Raw genomic sequence first — 18,460 nt, forward strand, 5'->3', positions numbered from 1 at the left:
TTATATCATTAGCTTTGTCACAAGTGACATTCCCCAAAGAATTTCCTGTGCCAAGGTACAAGTGACTGTTTTTGGCATAAATACACACAACATTGCTGACAAGTTCTTGAAACCAGAGTTGCTCTTACGCTCCCTCAGTGCAGAAACCAAAGCACATGGAAATCAGTGAAGATTTGTTCTATTCCCTTGCAACAGTCCCTTCCAACTCAGAATATTCCATGACTCAAGATTCTATGATTTAAGTGGCTTTGACCCAAATCCTACAGGCTTTGTCCCAGCCAGGGATGGTGTCCAGGTGTGGAGGGGTAATTATAGCTATGAGAGACAGACTGGCACTAATTCAGTTTGAGGGTAAACCATCCAAATCTAGTTGTCCACAGATAAGTCTTGCCATCTGTAGGGACAGGTTTTCTGTGGAGAAAACATTTTCTATTTGTGGTGAAAAACATTCATTGCCGAGCATTTTATTTCTTTGACTCACTGAGTGCCTACTCTCAGCATCCTTGGCTGCAGTGAGGAGACCCTGGACTCAGCGCAGGAGGGAGAAGTGCCTAAATCCTTCATGGCAAGCACTGGTAGAACAGGCCATAATTTCCATGGCAGAGACTGCTCCTACTGCTTGTCTTTTGTAATTGGGCTTGGCCTTTGCCAGATTGGAAGCTGGCAGCATCAGCACAGCAGCTTTTTCCAAGTGGGAGTCTGGGACCATGTCAAGGCTGTGCCTCCCAGTCCTGAGAAAATGAGCTGTTGGGATGCAGGATGAAGCAGGAGTGGATTCATTTGTAGGAGCTAATTTGTTACTGGCTGACAGCGTTGGTTTCTGTTGTCATGCAGCTGTGCCTGAGCAAGCTGGTGACTTCTGTCATTATCCACAGGACTGGTCCTCACCAGACCTCACCCTCCTTCCATCCCCTCCACATAGGGTTTGGATTTTACCCTGCAAGTGGTAAGAATGCTGAGCAAGATGCAGGATCAGCCTCTGAGATTGCTGAGGCACTGGGGGAGATATTTTGCTTTGCAGGTTGCTTTACCTGTGCATATTACCTCTACCTAAACAAGCCCTGGAAACCAGGGAAGCTAGTTAATATATGCACATCTCATTCCCTTTATGAGAACGTCATCCAATGCACTAGGCTGAAGATTTATTCTCCAGGGCTGATGCTATTACTGATTCAGGATCCAGCTATTAACAATAGCAGGGCAGGAGCACAGGGCAGAGGCAGAGACTTGGTTCAGACTCCTTTCTCACATCAGTGCACTCTTTACAGACACCTGTCTTACAAAAGCTTTTTCCTAATTGTCCACAGTGATGTTAAACTGGCCAGGCTGGATGGGGCTTGGAGCAACCTGGTCTGGTGGAAGGTGTCCCTGCCCATAGCAAGGGAGTGGAACTAGATGATCTTTAAGGTCTTTTCCAATCCAAACCATTCTATGATTATGTTATTTGGTGGAGAATGAGGCTACAATGACCATCTTACACATCTGATTAAGGGAAGTAATGAAGATGGAGTGAGCAAGTTCTTTAATGCTGTAAATTCTCTGATGGTTAACTTGGCTGCATAGAAATAAAACAGCAAATTAGGGCACTAACTGAGCCAGGCACTGATCTTTTGCAGTGCACAACTCAGAAAATGAGATGTATACCACTGGTTTCAGCCATTTTTGAGGCCACTTTGAGCACCTCCTCCTCCTGGTCAATAATTTCCATCTAGCCAGGTCTGTCTGAGTATAGTTTCTTGTTCAGTTGGTTGCACCTAAGAAAGTTTATAAATCGTTACCTTCAGGCATGAGCAGGCTGGTCCTGCAAGTATAAGAGTGGGATGTTTGAGGCATTTGGGCAGCATGGGGCCCATATTTGAAGAGGGAATCACATGCAGCAAACACATCTCTGCAAACACTTTAGTGGCAGCACTGTTCAGTGTTTTTTTTGACTGCCAGCACCAGTAGCTACTCAGCAGTCACTGCCATAGCTTTTTGGAGATGCTCTTCTGCCCTCAGTTAGATAGAACACACAACCTGATTGAAAGTAGAGCTTTGGCTTGCAAGCCATTCCCAGTTTACACAGACCATATGAAAGTTTTGTTTCTCATTATCCCAGTGCAACTTTTAAGTGTTCTTTTAAAATACACTCTGAAGGAGCGATTTAGAAGATAAAAAGTCTAGGGTAAATTAAACATTATAGCAAAGGGTCTGAATCTGCAGCTCTGTATCTTGTCCTATTGGCATGAAGAAGGGCACAGCTTCGTCAGCTGGGAAGTGCCCCTGAGGCATCGAGGTGACTTTCCCAATGAACAGCAAATTGTGCTGTCCCAGAGAGGATTCCTTCACAAGTGCTGCTGCCAGGATTAGTGCTACTCAACACCTCCTTTAACAAACAGGAGGAAGGTCTTCAGAGCATCCTTGTGCTGCTCAGAAATGGGGATAAATGAGGGGAAACAGCTCTCAGCCAGCAGGCAGGGCACAGGTGCAGGATGTGAGGCCAGCTAAGTGCTCCTGACATGGGATGGTGCCGGCTGTGAAGAGCCCTCAAGGACAGGGGCTGGCAGCACATCACCAGGCACTCTGAAAACATTGCTGGAGCAGAGCTGAAGTGTGCCCTGTCAGGAACTGCCATTGATTGGTAGGAAGATGGACCGACCAATTTAATAAACCTCTTCCATCTCTCTCCTCTGTAATTCTGTGACATTTTCTCCAGGAAAGTAACATAGTTCCAAATTAATCTGATTGCAGTGAAGCAGACTGTCATCAGCCCCTGGAGAGAACAGAGTGGTGTGATCCATCTCAGCTGAGAGCAGGTGAGACCACTGCCCCAACAGCATGACAGGGTGCCAGGTCTGTCTACTAATAATTAGCAGGGAAATAAGAAAAGATGGGGTAGGGAGATAGACTGAATCCATTTATTTCCTTCTAGTAAATAAAGAATGGGAAAAAAAGAAATGAGATGAGAAATAGATGGAGAGACAGACATGATGGATTAGTCAATCTTGCCATCTACTTATAGGATTATAAATCTGTGATATAGACATTACTCAAAGAAAAACCCATTGCTATGTGAGATCTAAGACTGCAGAGCAGCCTCTCTTCAACATGGGAGGAGAATTTGGGCATATTTAGCTGTTTTTCATACATATATGTGTGTTGTAACATTCAAAGACCTCAGCTCCGCTCTGCCACAATTTGGCAATCCCCTGGAGGCAGGAAGTACCAGTGGGAACAGCTGCAGGGAGCTGGATAGATGCAGGCCTGCTGCCTGTCCATGGTTCTCATTTTTATTCCAGCCATTAGGAATGACCAGAGCCTGATACAGGCCTGGGTAGTGCAGACATGGGAAAGCATGTCTCTCACTCAACAGGCAACAAGTGAAAAGTCAAGTCTGTGGTCATGGAGCACAAGAACAATCAGAAGACACATACAAGGATTCAAAGACTTTGACAAAATTTTGTGCTTGTTTGGATGGAAAGAAAGAAGGCAAGAGGGTTGGAGAAGTGTAATTCTGTTCCCAGTGTTACCCCTCTTCTCCAGTTTCTTGTATTCTTCCATTCAGATGCGATTCTATTGGGAGCAGAGAAAATATTCATTAGAAATAATTCTCCACAGAAACAGAGCAGTGAAAAATGACATGCCTAGTTTCATGGGTGGCAGAAAGTCAAAGGGTATGAAAACAACCACAGAGTTTCAGAGGTAGCTCAGCCCGTTGTTATTTTCCAAACTTTCTCACAAGGGTCTTGCTTCATGTTTGGGACACCAAACTTCCTTCTCCAGCAGCAGTTTTTAAATAGGAAAAGCCCTGGATCAATGCACATAAGGAGACTCTTTGAAACCCATTTGTAGTTCCCAATCTGATAACAAAAAGTATATTATTCATCTAAAATGCCTTCATCATCCTTGTCTGCTATTTAATTTGTGCCACGATGCCAGGAGCTGCAGAGATTTCTTCCAGTCCACAGATCACCCACCCTAAAGATTAAAAAAATCAGTCTTTCACAGCATAATTTTTTAATTGTCTATGCAGTCAGCTTTTCTTAGTGAAAAATGAAATGTGCCAAACAATAGTTTCTAAGACTTGTGCTGACTTTTGCATCCCTGTAGGAGACAAGGCCTGGCCCAACACAGACTTATTTCTAATAAACCTACAGATTCAAATGGTTGGGAAACCACATTCTGGGAGCCTGGGATGGTGTAAGACCTTCCCAGAAGACTCAGTTTTCCTTTAGTAGGGTGATGTTTCTTTCCTTTTCTCTTTTCCCTTATTTCCTTTATGTCCTTTTTTCTTTCCCTTTATTGCTTTCTTTTTTTTTTTTTTTTTTTTTTTTTTTTTTTTTTTTTTATCTCTCTTTTCCTCTTGTCCTTTGCTTTATCCTTTTGAGCTCCATCAAGAAATGGAGACTTTTGTTTTGGCCAATTCTGCTGTATCCAGTAAGGCTTTTTATTCTGGTCAGATGACTTTCTAACTCTATCAGGGAAAGCAAAAATAATGGAAGGAATCCAAGTCATCAATTGTGACAGCAACTGTATGCTGGTAGTCTAGCACACTCTATATTTCTAGATAAGCTTGTTTGAAACAAAGACAACTAAAGAAAACAAACAAACAAAAAACCCCCCAACCTGTTAGAACTCGACAGAACTAACCCCTCGCCATATGATATTTGCTAATGAACTGCATGCAGCGAAAAACGTGTGAGAATCCTTTCTGTGGCTTTTTGGGGAGAGTGATAAATTAATTCAAGTAATGTAATAAGCAAGTCTGAAAATGGGTTGTGGTGGGTGGTTGCTTCCCCTCCCCTTCCCCCCCTGCTAAATCTTACCATAAATGTTTCCCTCAGCAGATGCAGACGCACATAATTTCTTTCGGGATTTTATAACCATGACAACCAGTTTTAAAGGAACGTTTTCTGTTTCCACAGTTCAAATTAGAAGTGTATCCAAAAAGAGGGTTGTAAAATGAGCAGAAATAAGCTACTATTTCCACATCTTCCTCAGAACAATGGAGTGTTACATTTTTGCTTTTATTTTTACATACAAATATGATAAAATGTAAAATAAAGCTTGTGTACCAACTTTTACTTAAAAAAAAAAGAAACAAACACCTTTTTAAAAGGAGATTTTATTCCCTAGCTAAAAAGTCTTCGTTTTAAAGATAGTGAAATTAAATCTTTCTCATTTAACTCATGTTAGATTTAATGATACTGTAATTTATAATGCGTAAAGCATGTTGACATTTAATGCATATGACTTCTTTGAAGTTACATCCTTTTAGTGGAGATGAATTTTGATGAGTTTTACCAAAGGAGTTGAAAGAGTTTAGGTAAGCTAAAAATAACTTAAGAGTGAGTTTAATCTGGGTTAGACACTGTTCCTTTTATTTTACATTGAAATCTCATTAGCAGCAAGGTGCAGAGAACCTTTCAAGGCTTTCAAATACTTTAAAAATCGATGCCAAGATCTGAACTGGAGTCACAGAGAGGCCAGTAGAGAACATGCTGCCAGTGCTGGTGTCCTGATGACCTGCTGAGCTGAGATTTCACCCCAAAAGGCTCCTCTGTGCTCTCATTTCTTTTTCAGGCTATGTCCAGCTCCAGCCAGGGCCCATCAGCCCTGACCTTCACATGCTCACCTGGGGGCCCAGCACTGCTCATTAACACTGATACTGCTCCAAAGGACCAGGGCAATAGAAAAAAGATGTGTGCAACATCCATAGAAACAGAGAGGAAGATGATCCTATCAACATCCATAGAAACAGAGAGGAAGATGATGCTGTCTCAGAATTCCCATATTCCTTGCCTAGAAGAAACCAGAATAATCCTTCCTACTACCTCTAAATAGAAGGCTGGGAGCTTACTTGGATGCAAGCACTGAGCAGTGCCAGGCAGGGAAAAGATGTTCCCTCCCTGCTGTCAGAGCTCCAAGAAATGTAGTATTCCTTTGGGGTTCCTCTGTTCAGCCCTCGGTGCCTGACGTACAGCTGTTGATATCTCAGTTGATCACCCAGACCTGGTTTTCAGGCAACAGAAAAAGACAAAAAAGACTGTGTGTGTGTATGTGTGTGCGTTTGTGTGTGCCCACATGCTTGTGTGTGTGCATGCACGAAACAGGGTGCCCAGGCAGGCCTTTTTTTCTCAAAGTAAAACTCTCAGAATAAGTCAGATGAACAGTTCTTCATAAACATCTCTCCCTCTCTTGATTTAAACTGGGAACGTAGAACCAGTTTAAACGGAGAGGCAGGTCCATGCCTTTGCACAGATAAATCCCACCTGTTCTGTGAGGCTCTAATCTGGCAAAACATCCCACTGTAGCCAGCAGATAACTGTGAACTGATGGTCCCTGGCCCTGGAGTGCAGCAGTGCTGTCAGCCTCTGGTTACAGCAGCCTGGCTACTGCACTCATGCTTCCTCTTGGTTCAGTTCCATGTTTTGGCTACAAGAACATTTATTACCTGGATTATTAATTTTAAACTCTAGTGGGCTCACCTGTGTTTAAACAGTGTCAGCAAGGCTTTTTCAGCACTGGTGTTTTGTGAGTGTGTCTTTCCCATTACACCTTTCACATGATTAGTCCCTGGTTTGTCATTTCCAGCTCCATATTTCTAACCCATCTTGAAGCAGTTTACATAATGTCTCTGTGGAGTTGCTTTTGTTTGCCATGTTGCCAAAACACTGTGTCAGCCTGGCTGGGTGATGCAACCTTCCTCTTCTCCCCATACAGGGTAAAACCCTCCTATAAATCCCTAGAAAATCGCTGGGTTCATTTACCATCTGGCACACGTGAAAACTTGCTTCACAAAGAGGAAATGCACAACATTCAGCTGATCCTTTCTGCACAAAATCACCATTACTTTGACATTATTAAGAGATATAGGTTGTTCTGTGTAACAAAGAGCAAATTCTTCACCCGTGTGACTGGGGATCCACCAGGGAATGCAGCAAATGAAGATGAGGTTGTTGAGTTGTTTGTTACAAAACCACTGAGGACTCAACACTTGTGTAATTTCTCCTAAGGGATGACTAAGGTGACTTGGTAATTCCTCCCCTTCAGGGGGCGTCTGCAACTCTATCCTGAGAAAGTAATTTTAGCCCACATTGCAGTCCAGTTTTCCAGTCTGAGGTTCACCATCAGCAGAGGGGCTTCTACATACCCAGTTGCACACCACTGCGGGCACTGCTAATTGATGGTCCACTCCGGCTGCCTCCCCAGCTGGACACAGCTCCTGGGCAGCACATTGCCTTTTCTGAAGAAACACTTCAGTGGCCCCTGTGCTGTGATCCCCTGTGAACGCTCAGACCTGTGCCTTTCTCCCTCTGACTTGCGGTTTGTCGTATGTCCAACTTGAACCTTGGCATCAAGCCAAAACACGCTGCTGGTACAGGACTACAATAAGCACTTCATGTTTCTGTTATCTAATCACATCTTTACATGCCGAACAATAAAATCCCAAATAAAGGAAGCAAAATGTTGCCTTAGAACAAGTGTGGGAGACAATTGCAACCAAGAACTGATCATCAGGAGAGCAGCACACCAGGAGCAAACGTAAGAAACAGGTATACAGAAGAGAGATAGGGTTTAATCTAGCACAAAGACCTGCTTAGGTTGAGTGTTACAGAAAGTAATAATTTTCTATTATTAGTACTATCTTTATGTTAAATTTCGTGACACCTGTCAGCTGTGAAAGCATTAGACCCTACAGCCATATGAACACACCAGAGCCATCACTTACATGTTTTTAAGGTAAATGAATGGATCACCAACCCCTGAGAATAACATGCAGACTTGCAGAGTAGGTTATGACCCTGAACCACTGCATGCTCCACCTGGATATCAGCAACATCTCTGGGAGAAAACAGGCTCACAGTTTCTGGCAGTGCAGCCCTCACCATGCTGGTTACCAAGGAGTGATGCTAAACTTGGTGCTCTGAAAGCACCTTACATCTCTTTCCTGTTGACACATAAATTAGATCTGACTATGATATGGATGTGTATGTGAGAGAGACTCTGCACGACTAAATTTCATAGCAATAAAGATTTCTTTCTCAGAGTCCAGCTGAATTTTCAGTGCACTGCTGAGCCCTTATTGCTCTCCAGCACTGCAGTACCCTCGCAGTTGCTGCTGGAGCTGTGCTCTGGGTAAAGCATCAGAGCTTGGCAAAAGCCAGGAGAAGCAGTCACTCCTTTATAAGCAGAATTAAAGGCAACAAAGCTAAACAGACCCATTTCCCTTCCCTTTTAATAGCAGGTCAGTGACGCAATGTCTCTAATTAGCACTCACAGTTGGCCATCGCTGAATTGCTGGGAAATGTTCAGTGGCCTGTAGGTGTCTTGACACCCTCCCCTTTTGTCAGTGGTTACTGTCAATCACAAATGCTTGGGCTCTTGACTGCTGTTACCTGAGCTGAAGAGCCAGCTATTGCAGTCTGGTCTTCAGATGGGGTCAGAGATTTTTGTGATGTGAGTGAAGCGAACAAAAAAGTGGGCAGAACACAGAGGGAATCTTTCACAGACACATCTAACCTTTGTGATACCAGGACTTAAAAATAGGTTTGGGACAATTTAAAATTCCTTCCCAATGTTGCCTAGATCTGATCTAATAAGAAAATGATGGGTGTGATTTTTGAGCAGGAGTGAATGCATATGGCATTTACCATTTAGAACAGAGTCCTTAGTCTGTAAGATCCAGCAGCAACGCACTTTCCATTCCAATCACAATCTACACACAACCCCTGAATAAAAATGTATGTTATACACACGCTCACACATGTTCCCATGTGCATGCAAGTAAAATTATTGAAAAGATAAATTGAAGTGAGAAGGAAAAAAGAAGAGGAAGATAGCAAGTTTTCCCCCTTTGGAAAAAAAGCTGTGTTTAGAATGATCACTAAGGAAATGGCAGTGTAAAGCAGTGCTGTTCCCACTGCCTCTTTTTCTCCCCTAGTTAGTGTTGGTCCTTCCTTTTTGGCCTCTGCAAAATAAATTAAGCTTAAGGAAATGCTTCCCCGCATCAGTGATGCAGGACTCCTCCAGGGCTTTGTTTAGCTTGTGAGGAAGGGCCTTTTCTACCATGACCAAGTCCGTACTCTGAAGGGCAAATGGGCAAATACAGCAAAGCCCACTGCAGTGTGAGGGTCTGCAATCCCATGGGAGGGAAAGCACAGCTTATCACAGAGCTGCGCCCTGGCTGAAGGAATGAAAGGGTGTTTTTGTCCCTGGTGACTGACAAAGAGCACAAATGTTTTCACCAAGCAATATTGCACAACTGAATATCATTTGACTCTATGAATGGCCCTACTCAGAAAGACAAGAACTATTAAAAGAATAAAAATAGAAAAAATTCTACAGGTTTTCCTTTAGGGATCATCCCCTCGAATTAGCTATGACCCACCTAGTAAACATGTGAGGCTTGATAGGGCTGAGTGGTATATTAGATCCTCTTCCCAGAGCTCCTATATTAATTTTATCACAGCTCTCAGGAAATTAAATACATTTTATACCATTCCTTCATTTGTGATGTACCTGACCTTGATCTAGATTTAGTTTTTTCCAGTTGGCTCAAATTGGGCAGTCATAATCCCTCCTTTCTGCTGTTGCTGAATGTGAAATACCTGAATTAATGAAGTCTCGTTTCGCTATCACATGATCTAAGCTGCCAAAATATTTACTTTCTCCCTGAGTGATGTACAAAAGAATGAAAATGTAAATCATCTACGTGCTCCTTCAAGCTCTACTTTACATATAAACTACTAACCTTGCTGCCTTCTACTTTCCAAGCTGTACACTGCAACACACAAAGAATGCTCAAATTCTGTCAAATTTAACTACAAGTATAAGGATAATCCTGGGCATGATGGGCTTTAGACCCACTTAAACTGCAAAAATCAGCTTAACCAAACTATCTGCTTATACTATATCTTTGGGCTAAGTCCCTCAAATATATAGCTTTCAGCTCACAGGATAACCCAAAAGATATATTAGGAACTTGAATGAAACCATAAAGATTAGGATAGCTAAGACTTTAAAGTTCTTCTAATATTCATTTGAAAGTGGAATCTTTCCCTAATGGGAAAGGAGAGCTGAAAACCTAATAAAAATACTTGTACTTTATGTCTCATCTAATGAACGATCCTGTAACAAATGTTAATAGTTAAAAAAAGCAAAAGCCATTAAAGTGCTATTTCTCAGGCCCTGCTGTCATAACTCCATATCTTCAATGTAGCAAAAGCCAACTTAGTAACAGCAGATCTGGCCCACTGTGATTGTAAAGAAGTGGATAAGCATCTCATCAGTATTATGCAAGAGACTTTCCTTCACATTATCTCCATACTGTTACTTCCTTCCTAGTCTCCATGTGGAAATATTCCACAGTTTGGGATAAAATAATTTAGGTGCAAATAAAGAATTTATTGGGATCAAATCAAGGAGATGCCTTGGATTAACACATAATATACAGAAAAGGAGTCTTATCTCTTGATTCTTCAGTCTGGAGGCATCTTGAGAAATGTGACTAGGACAAAAGAAACCTCCTGGAGTTCAACAACAAGGCATGCATAGTTCTGCAGCTGGAATTAACTCCATTTTATTCTGCAGGCTAGGATCTGCCTCAATGAGCAGCAGCCCTGCTGAAGAGGAACAGGGGGTTATGGTGAACAGGTTCAAAATCAGCTGAGAGTGCACACTGAGATGGTGGGGGAGCTGGGCTTGTTTAATCCAGCAGAGAGGAGACTAAGGCATGGTCAGGAGGCTTGAAGTGTAGTTCAACTACTTGAAGGGTAATTGCAAAGATTACAGAGGCGGATCAAGTGGAAGCAGACAATATAAAAGGGGGAGACACCCATGAATCACCATTTTGGAGGTTCAGGAGAAATGTTTTCGTCCGTGGTGCAATGCCAGAGCAAGCTGCACAGGGAGGTGCTCTAAGGTTCATCATTGGTAACCTCCAAGACAGCTAGATGCAATCACCTCTGACCAATCAGCCTATAGACCTCCAGGGTCCTTTCCAACCAAATCCTCTGTATGTGATTCCTGCACCAGACGTGCTAACCCACCCTCCTCCGTTTGTAAAACCTTCATTCTCCCAGATAAATAGAGCTTTTATGGTATGTCACAGAGTTCTGACTGAGCACAGGTGTCTTTGAGCCTCTAAGGAAAACTTTTGATCAGAAATCTGTTTTCTTTGTGACAATCTGTGTTACAGATTTGTTTTGTTCTTCTTACCCTCAGGGTACTGGAAAGCAGAGAAATAAAAGATTGCATATACCAACACAATAAGGAAAAAAATAACTAAGCATAGGGTAACTTCTGCTTTCAGCTACAGAAACTTTGTCTCATTTGAAAGAGGAGTTCTAGCTACAGAGCCAAAAATAACTTATTGAGTAGGGCTACCAACAGACCTTTGCTTGCATGAATCTGAATGGAGGATGGGCCACAGGCTCAGCTGGTGCAAGTTCAGCATCTAACAGTCAGTGGGAATATTGTGATTTACACCAGCTGAGATATGACTTTCTGTTTCTATTTTAATAAATCAGCTGAGAGAATAAATTTCTCCTAACTTGCCTGGCATGGTTCTATTAAGATGTTTAACCACACTAACACAATGACTATGTTTTTAGTGCAAACCACAAATGAAACATCCTCTGTGCCACATAAAGTACATCTTCCAGCTCAGACTGATTTTAGAGGTGCTAATTATATTAGTGTTGCAGGAACTACAGTAATTCACTTCTAAAATCCATTTAATTTCTTTTTAATTACTCATGTTTACCAATTCCTCTAGATTCAGAAAAGGCTCAAAATTGCAGTTAGCAAAGAGGGCTTGAAGCAGAATGATTAAGAACATCTGGCATATACATAATTATACCAGGCAATTTATTCTGCCTTTACCATTTCACTATAGCCGTGGTAATGAGGTAGAGCTGGATTCTATCACTTTTTTGAACATTTAGAAGTACCTTACTACACAGACAGTTTCACTGAAATGACTGGCAATAATTAAAGTGTATAACACCAAAAACTTGGGAGAAACAGTTGTAGAATCTTTCCCTTACTAAGTGGAACTGCCAGCCCCAGATATGTGATCAGCTTTGCCCATGAATGAATTCAGTCAAGTTTGAGTTTATCTGAAAAAACTGTCTGAATATCACTAACTATAGCAAATACCGTGAGCAGCTTGTTGTAGCATAAGAAAAGTATGAATCGATACTAAAATCATGTTGATTCTGCCAAGATTTTGCCATTGGAAGAAAACAGAAAAAAAAAAATCAGATTATGTCACACCATACTATTTCAAGGATTTTTGAAGTTAGACATTTAATTCTTGCTTTAAAACGTTGTATGTTCCGGGAACATAGATGAGAAATTAAGTAAAGGATTTTACTTTCAAATCAAGTTCTACTTAATTTTCCTTTGTGGCCAACTTAAAAGATTTAGGTTCCTTGAAATTTGTGCAAGGCTGAATTTCCAAAGCAACTCAAGGAAGGGATGTGAGCTTCACACATAAATTGCTGCCTCAGTATGGCTTTCATTATGCAAACGGTGAGATTGGCCGATCAGGGTGACTCCTTCCGGCCAAGGGTCTATTAATTTTATTTCCTAACTACCATCTTTTTAGATCTCTTTATTCTTTGCAACCATTGACCAGGCACAATTCCTGGACAGTGCCATTAACCCTAGCATTACCAGCTTCTATTCCAAGGGTGGTGCGACAGCCTGGGAGAAGACAACTCCAGAGAATATTTCAGGATGGTTTGACCGGTGTCATGAGTAACCTTCAGACCCTGCTGACTGCAGAAAGCCTGACAACCTCTATACAAATTCTTAAAATAAAAAAATGAGCAAAAAATAATCAGTGAAGGGTAAGCTCCTTTCTTTGCAGTGCTTCACAAGAAATTTATCGCCATTTGCATTAGAGTCTCAACAGCCCAATTTGAAAACCAATAACATTCCTGCTGAAAATTCTGCATTATGGATTTCCATAAGGCACGTAATGGAAAAATCTAGCCCTACTGTACAGTCAGAACATCTTTCGCTGGAAGGAGACAAGGCTGAATAATGAAATTTCAAAGCAATAATAGTAGGTCTGAAAGTTTTGGAGTTCTCCAAAACCATGATTCGGGGTCCCCACAGTTCACCACTCTGCTCAGTTGATGGAGGAACAGCTCATCCTCTTCACCTGGACTAGCCAGCTTTGGGAACACTTCATGTCTATGCATCAGCAAGGGCTCAGAGGAGGTGGGCTAGTGCATCCTCACAAAATCCTCTTCTCCCCATGAAACTAATTGCAAAAAGAGTGATGACCCAGGCCACCAGCCACCCAACTTTATTTTTAAGGATGACACAATACACTTCATATGCCACCTGTGACTACAAGTAAGCAAAACTATAGGTAAGAAATATTTTCCAGTGGTAAGCAATATTCACCATTTCCTTGTGCTGTTTCTTCAAGTTCTTAGCCCAGGACCTTTCTTCTGCTGTCTCCTGTTGTTATCATTCACTTGTTATTGACTCTTTGCTGCCATGTGGAACTGATTTCCTGTTTTCATTTAGCGAATCAGTCAATTCTGCTACAAAATTGACCCTTAGTTATTTTTTCTTGTGGTTTTTGAGTGTCTTTTGCTCCATCTTCCTGTTTGTCCGTTTGTGCAGTTTCAAAGTACCTTACATTGGTCTATACTACTCTTGTGAATACAAGTGACATTTTATTGAAGATTCAGCTTTTCTTCTGTGTTCTCTGTCTGCCAAATATTGAACCAAGCTATTTTGGAGACTACTGTTCGAATCCAGGCACTGAAAATGCATATGCTTCCTCCAGACAGACTTTATAGGATGCAGTCCAAACTTGATTTGAGTTGGCCCAGCAGCTTCCTCTACACAATAACATTAGCATTTCCCTGCATAAACTGAGTCTTAGAAAATCCATTGAAGAATGTTTTATTCTGAAAAAAGAAAAAAACCCCAAACCCACACCATTTTTGTATGAGAGATGCATGTTCCTATCTCAAATACAGATTTCTATACATATATATGTTGTCTGGGCATACGTTCAAATTTCTGCAAGGGAATTTATTTCATTCTCTTTCAAAGGCTGAACATAAAGATTCTTTTTTATTCTAGTGGTTGTTGCTTTCATTTGAAATGCTTTATCGACATATTTGCGTGCTTCTTGCCGTATGGCCAAGTCATGATCTGATTCCTCCTCAGAGAGTCAAAGTGGCTCCTTGTATTTTAGTGGTGGAACCCCTGAATTAAATCTGTTTAACTGAGATGATACGTTTAAGTCTGGCCTGCACAGCTCTAGTGACTGTTAATTTTCCTGGTTAACACAAAACTGCACCAGTATAAATGGCACCTTAAATCTTCCCTCCTGAAAACCACCTTTTGGTCACCAGTTGTCAATCCATTGAGACAACTAAGATAATTTTCAGGATATGTCTGATAAAGGTGCTTAAGCACAGAACTATATTAGTTATCGTTACCATTGGGGTTTGGCTTTTCTGAAAACAATATTACCTTGGATACTTCTGGCTACAGTGTCAGTCCACTTGGCAGTAGTCTTACATGAAGACGAGTCTCAACAGACCCATCAGCTCACCCTATTTTTTTGTAACTACAGTGTTGCTGTGAATAGCATAAGATGAAAGACATGAAAAGAAAAAAAAAAAGGTAAGGAGGCAAAAATAACTGAACTAAGTAGCAAACATGGAAACTCACAAATTAGCTGGTCCAAAGATTTTATTTCTATGAAGTACTTGTTTTCCCAGGTCTCAGATAGCCCATTTCTTACCTTGTGTAAGTACAAACACGCCATTTCTGTTCACACTAGCTACAATGAAGACAGAATGAAAGCTTTAGCCCTGAACAATGGCAATTTCCATCCTTTCATCAGATTTACATATAACCTTTATGATGGTATAAATCAGTGTTGGCATCAAACCCTGTTGAGGTGTGCTGCTTTTGGCTGGGTAGAATTAATTTTCTCCACAGTGGCTTGTGTGGGGCTCTGCTTTGGATTTGTTCTGGACACAGGGTTGGTAAAACAGAGATGTTTTTGTTATTGCTGAGCAGGGCTTACACAGAGCCAAGGCCTTTCCTGCCTTTCGTATGGCCATGCTGGGGAGGGGGCTGGGGGTGCTTGGGAAGCTGGGAGGAGACACAGCTGACCCAAACTGACAAAAGGATATTCCAGATCATATGACACCGTGCTCAGTATATAAAGTGAGAGGAAGAAAGAAGAAGAGTGGGACATTTGGAATGCTGGTGTTTGTCTTCCTGAGTAACCATTACGTGTGATGTGGCCCTGCTCTCCTGGAGATGGCTGAACACCTGCCTGCCCATGGGAAGCAGAGAATTAATTCCTTGTATTGCTTTGCTTGTCTGTGTGGCTTTTGCTCTCCCTATTAAACTGTCTTCATCTCAACCCATGAGTTTTCTAGCTTTTATCCTTCTCTGCCTGATCCCACTGATGGGGGAGTGAGTGGCTGTGTGGGCCTTGGTTGCTGGCTGAAGTTAAACCATAACACCAGCTTCTGTTGTTTAGTGAAGGGGAACAACACTTATTGAGCAAGATGGTCACTGAGCCATTTCAGTGCAGGTGTATGCTGCATGCAAGGCTTGATAAATAAAACACTTCCTTTAAGAGAAGATGTTTTCGGTTGCTTATAGCTCTCCCATACTATCACTAAAATTTTCCACTCTGAGAATTTGTATAAGGAGTGGTTGCTTAGGCTTTTTTTCTGGTTTTGATTATTATGAGGTTTTTTTCTCTTCTAATTTCTTTTTAGGTAAAAAAAAGTGAAGAACAAAAGTTCGAGCTTTGAAACAAGAATAGAAGAGAACAGGAAACATATTTTCCTTTGCTATCTTAAAATAATATTGGCAAGTGTTTCTGTTTAGTTTTGGTTTGCTTTGCTTAGTTTCAATAGAAACCATGTGCACACTGGAATCTAGTGCAGGTGTGCTCTTCGGGATCACAGCTCTGCCTTTTTCTGCTGCCATGAAAATCCCCCAAATCATAAGGCTCAGTTTAGTGGATTTTTTTTTTTTTTTATGAATTTGACTGTTAGTACTTTTGAGGATGGAAGACTTCACCTCAGAAGATTGCACATCTCTGACACATGTGATCCCTCTTGCACACAACTGGAGTGGAGCACTGGCCCTGTGGGGCAGCACATGCTGCAGCCTGCAGTGGTGAATGTGCAGCTGGGCTTTCTCTTCCATTACTGCTGAATCTCACAGTGTAGCAGTCAACTGAGTAAACACAAAGGACAAGATGAAGGGGATGAAAAACACCCAAAACATGAGGCAGGGGCAGGGATTGGGGGCAAAGAAAGGAGTAGATGAGTTTATGAGGAGGTTCCAGCAAAATGGCAGAATGGAGAAAGAATGAAGAGACAAGGCAGGGTCTGAACTTGGGAGAAGGGGATAAGACAGGATTGAATGATACAATAGAAAAAAAGAGAACAAAAGACCACATTGGAGATGTAGACCTGAAGAGCTCAGCTTATAAATAGAAGAGCAGAAGGTTCTATTGAGATTTCCAGGGAAAAACAATGATGCTTTGGAAACTTAGATTAGAATTCTCTGAGTGTCCTCAGATACCCCAAAAGTGGTCACATTACTTCAGTGATAAACCTGGTTAGTGAGGACCAATATAGCAGCAATAAAAACAGCTTGAAACTACAATTTTCCAGCAAGGGGATAAGAATGGTGTCCATTCAGGTACTGGAGAAGTCAGGAGGATTAGATGGTGATCAGTCACTTAAAGACCATATCAGAAAAAGTCTGCAAAAATGCACTTTGCACAAGCTCTTTAAAGGTGGCAGTTAATTTCTGAGTGTATAGCCCTTCACTTGATGATGTTCCTGGAAAATGATAGTTTTCTTGGTAACAAACGATTGTTTAATGTAAGAGTTTTTGAAACACTTGAGGGCAATTGCTGTCCACAGACTCTAAGTGAGCCAAATACCAAGATGTGCTATAAATCTCACCTGTATTTTACATAAGTTTTCCTAAGGGAAGAAAGGCTCCTTAAGATATAGAAGATCAGCAGTCTCAATGAGACTATACTGAGGTAGGAAATAAAACAGGAAAAAAAAAAAAGAAGAAAATCTGAAACTTTCTTTCCCTAAGAAATGCAATGTATAGTTACTTTGGGACCCTTGGTATTGTAAATCCATCTCACACTGCACTTGAACTTGTTCCATTTAAGAATTAGCTGATAATGCAGTTTTCTTTCTGTATTTTTCCTCTCAGTTGATGAATAGAAGTAAGAAAGTCTTTATCAGTAAATAATAAAGCAATTATTTTTTAACAGTTTCAATTTCTTAGCTGAAATAAAAAACGAAACTATTATTTCTTCCTTAAGTTCTTTACAGAAAATCAGCACACCCTGTCTCTGAAACGTGATATGTGTAGCTCATAGGCTTTTACTTTTAGCCACAGCAAAAAGACCTTCCTTCCCTCTTTTACCACTGCTGCCTCTTGCAGAGATAGTAAATGCTTTGACTTCAGTAACTGATAACCTCATGTCAGGGTGGGATGAATGACTATTCACCTGAACTGTGGATAGCATAGTTTTTGTTTGAACCTCAAATTCTTCCTAATTAAAATACTTCCTAGTTTTTTCCTTTGTGTTGGAGGGGTAGTGCCTGCAAGTACCCAAACTGCAAGTGGCCAGGCTGATAAAAGAGGACACGGACATGGTGCAGCACAGCACATTTCAAACATACCATCAGTCATGTTAAACGGGCCATTTTTGGAGGGATGAGATATGTAAATATACTATTAAACTCAGCTGAATTGATGTTGTTGGTTTAAACAGTGAACCCAAAGAAGCTCTTCAAGGTATTGATTTCTGCAATGCATTGTATGCATTTACGTAAATCTAATTAAAACACTGTGCATAACCCAATTACGAGCTATTCCCTTACAGCAAGTTTTATATTTATCTAAGCTGGGCTGTGCCAGCTGTGAGACATAACCCTGGATTTGCAAATAGCTATTGTGTAACAGCTGAAGTGGTCAGAGAAATACACTGAGGATTTTGTCTTTTTCCCAACGGATCATGTACTTGTGGATCAGGATCTCTTTTTGCTTTATCAGGTTGCTGAGTTGTACTTCACTGACATTTTTGTGCTATCAGATTGCTCAGGACAAGTTAAAAACTTTAATAAGATAAAGTTGCAAAATTAAAAACCAAGCAGCTGAGAGGCTGAGGGACAACAGAAAACCCTCACTCTGTATTCTACTAGGAAGTGGGGAGGCAGGTCTGAAGAGGTGATATTACCACTCTGAATTGCTCTTCAGGGAAGGCAGTCTCCCTCCACTGGGAATATAACAGCACTGGTAACACAGAGGGCTGTCCTTCAAATGCAAGGGTCTAGAGAAGTTGCCCAGAAAAGTTGCGGATGCCTAAGCTCTGGAAGTGTTCAAGGACAGGTAGGATGGGGCTTTGAACAACCTAGTCTGGTAGAAGGTGTCT

Source organism: Pseudopipra pipra, chromosome 6, assembly GCF_036250125.1.
Source record: "Pseudopipra pipra isolate bDixPip1 chromosome 6, bDixPip1.hap1, whole genome shotgun sequence".
NCBI lineage: Eukaryota > Metazoa > Chordata > Aves > Passeriformes > Pipridae > Pseudopipra > Pseudopipra pipra.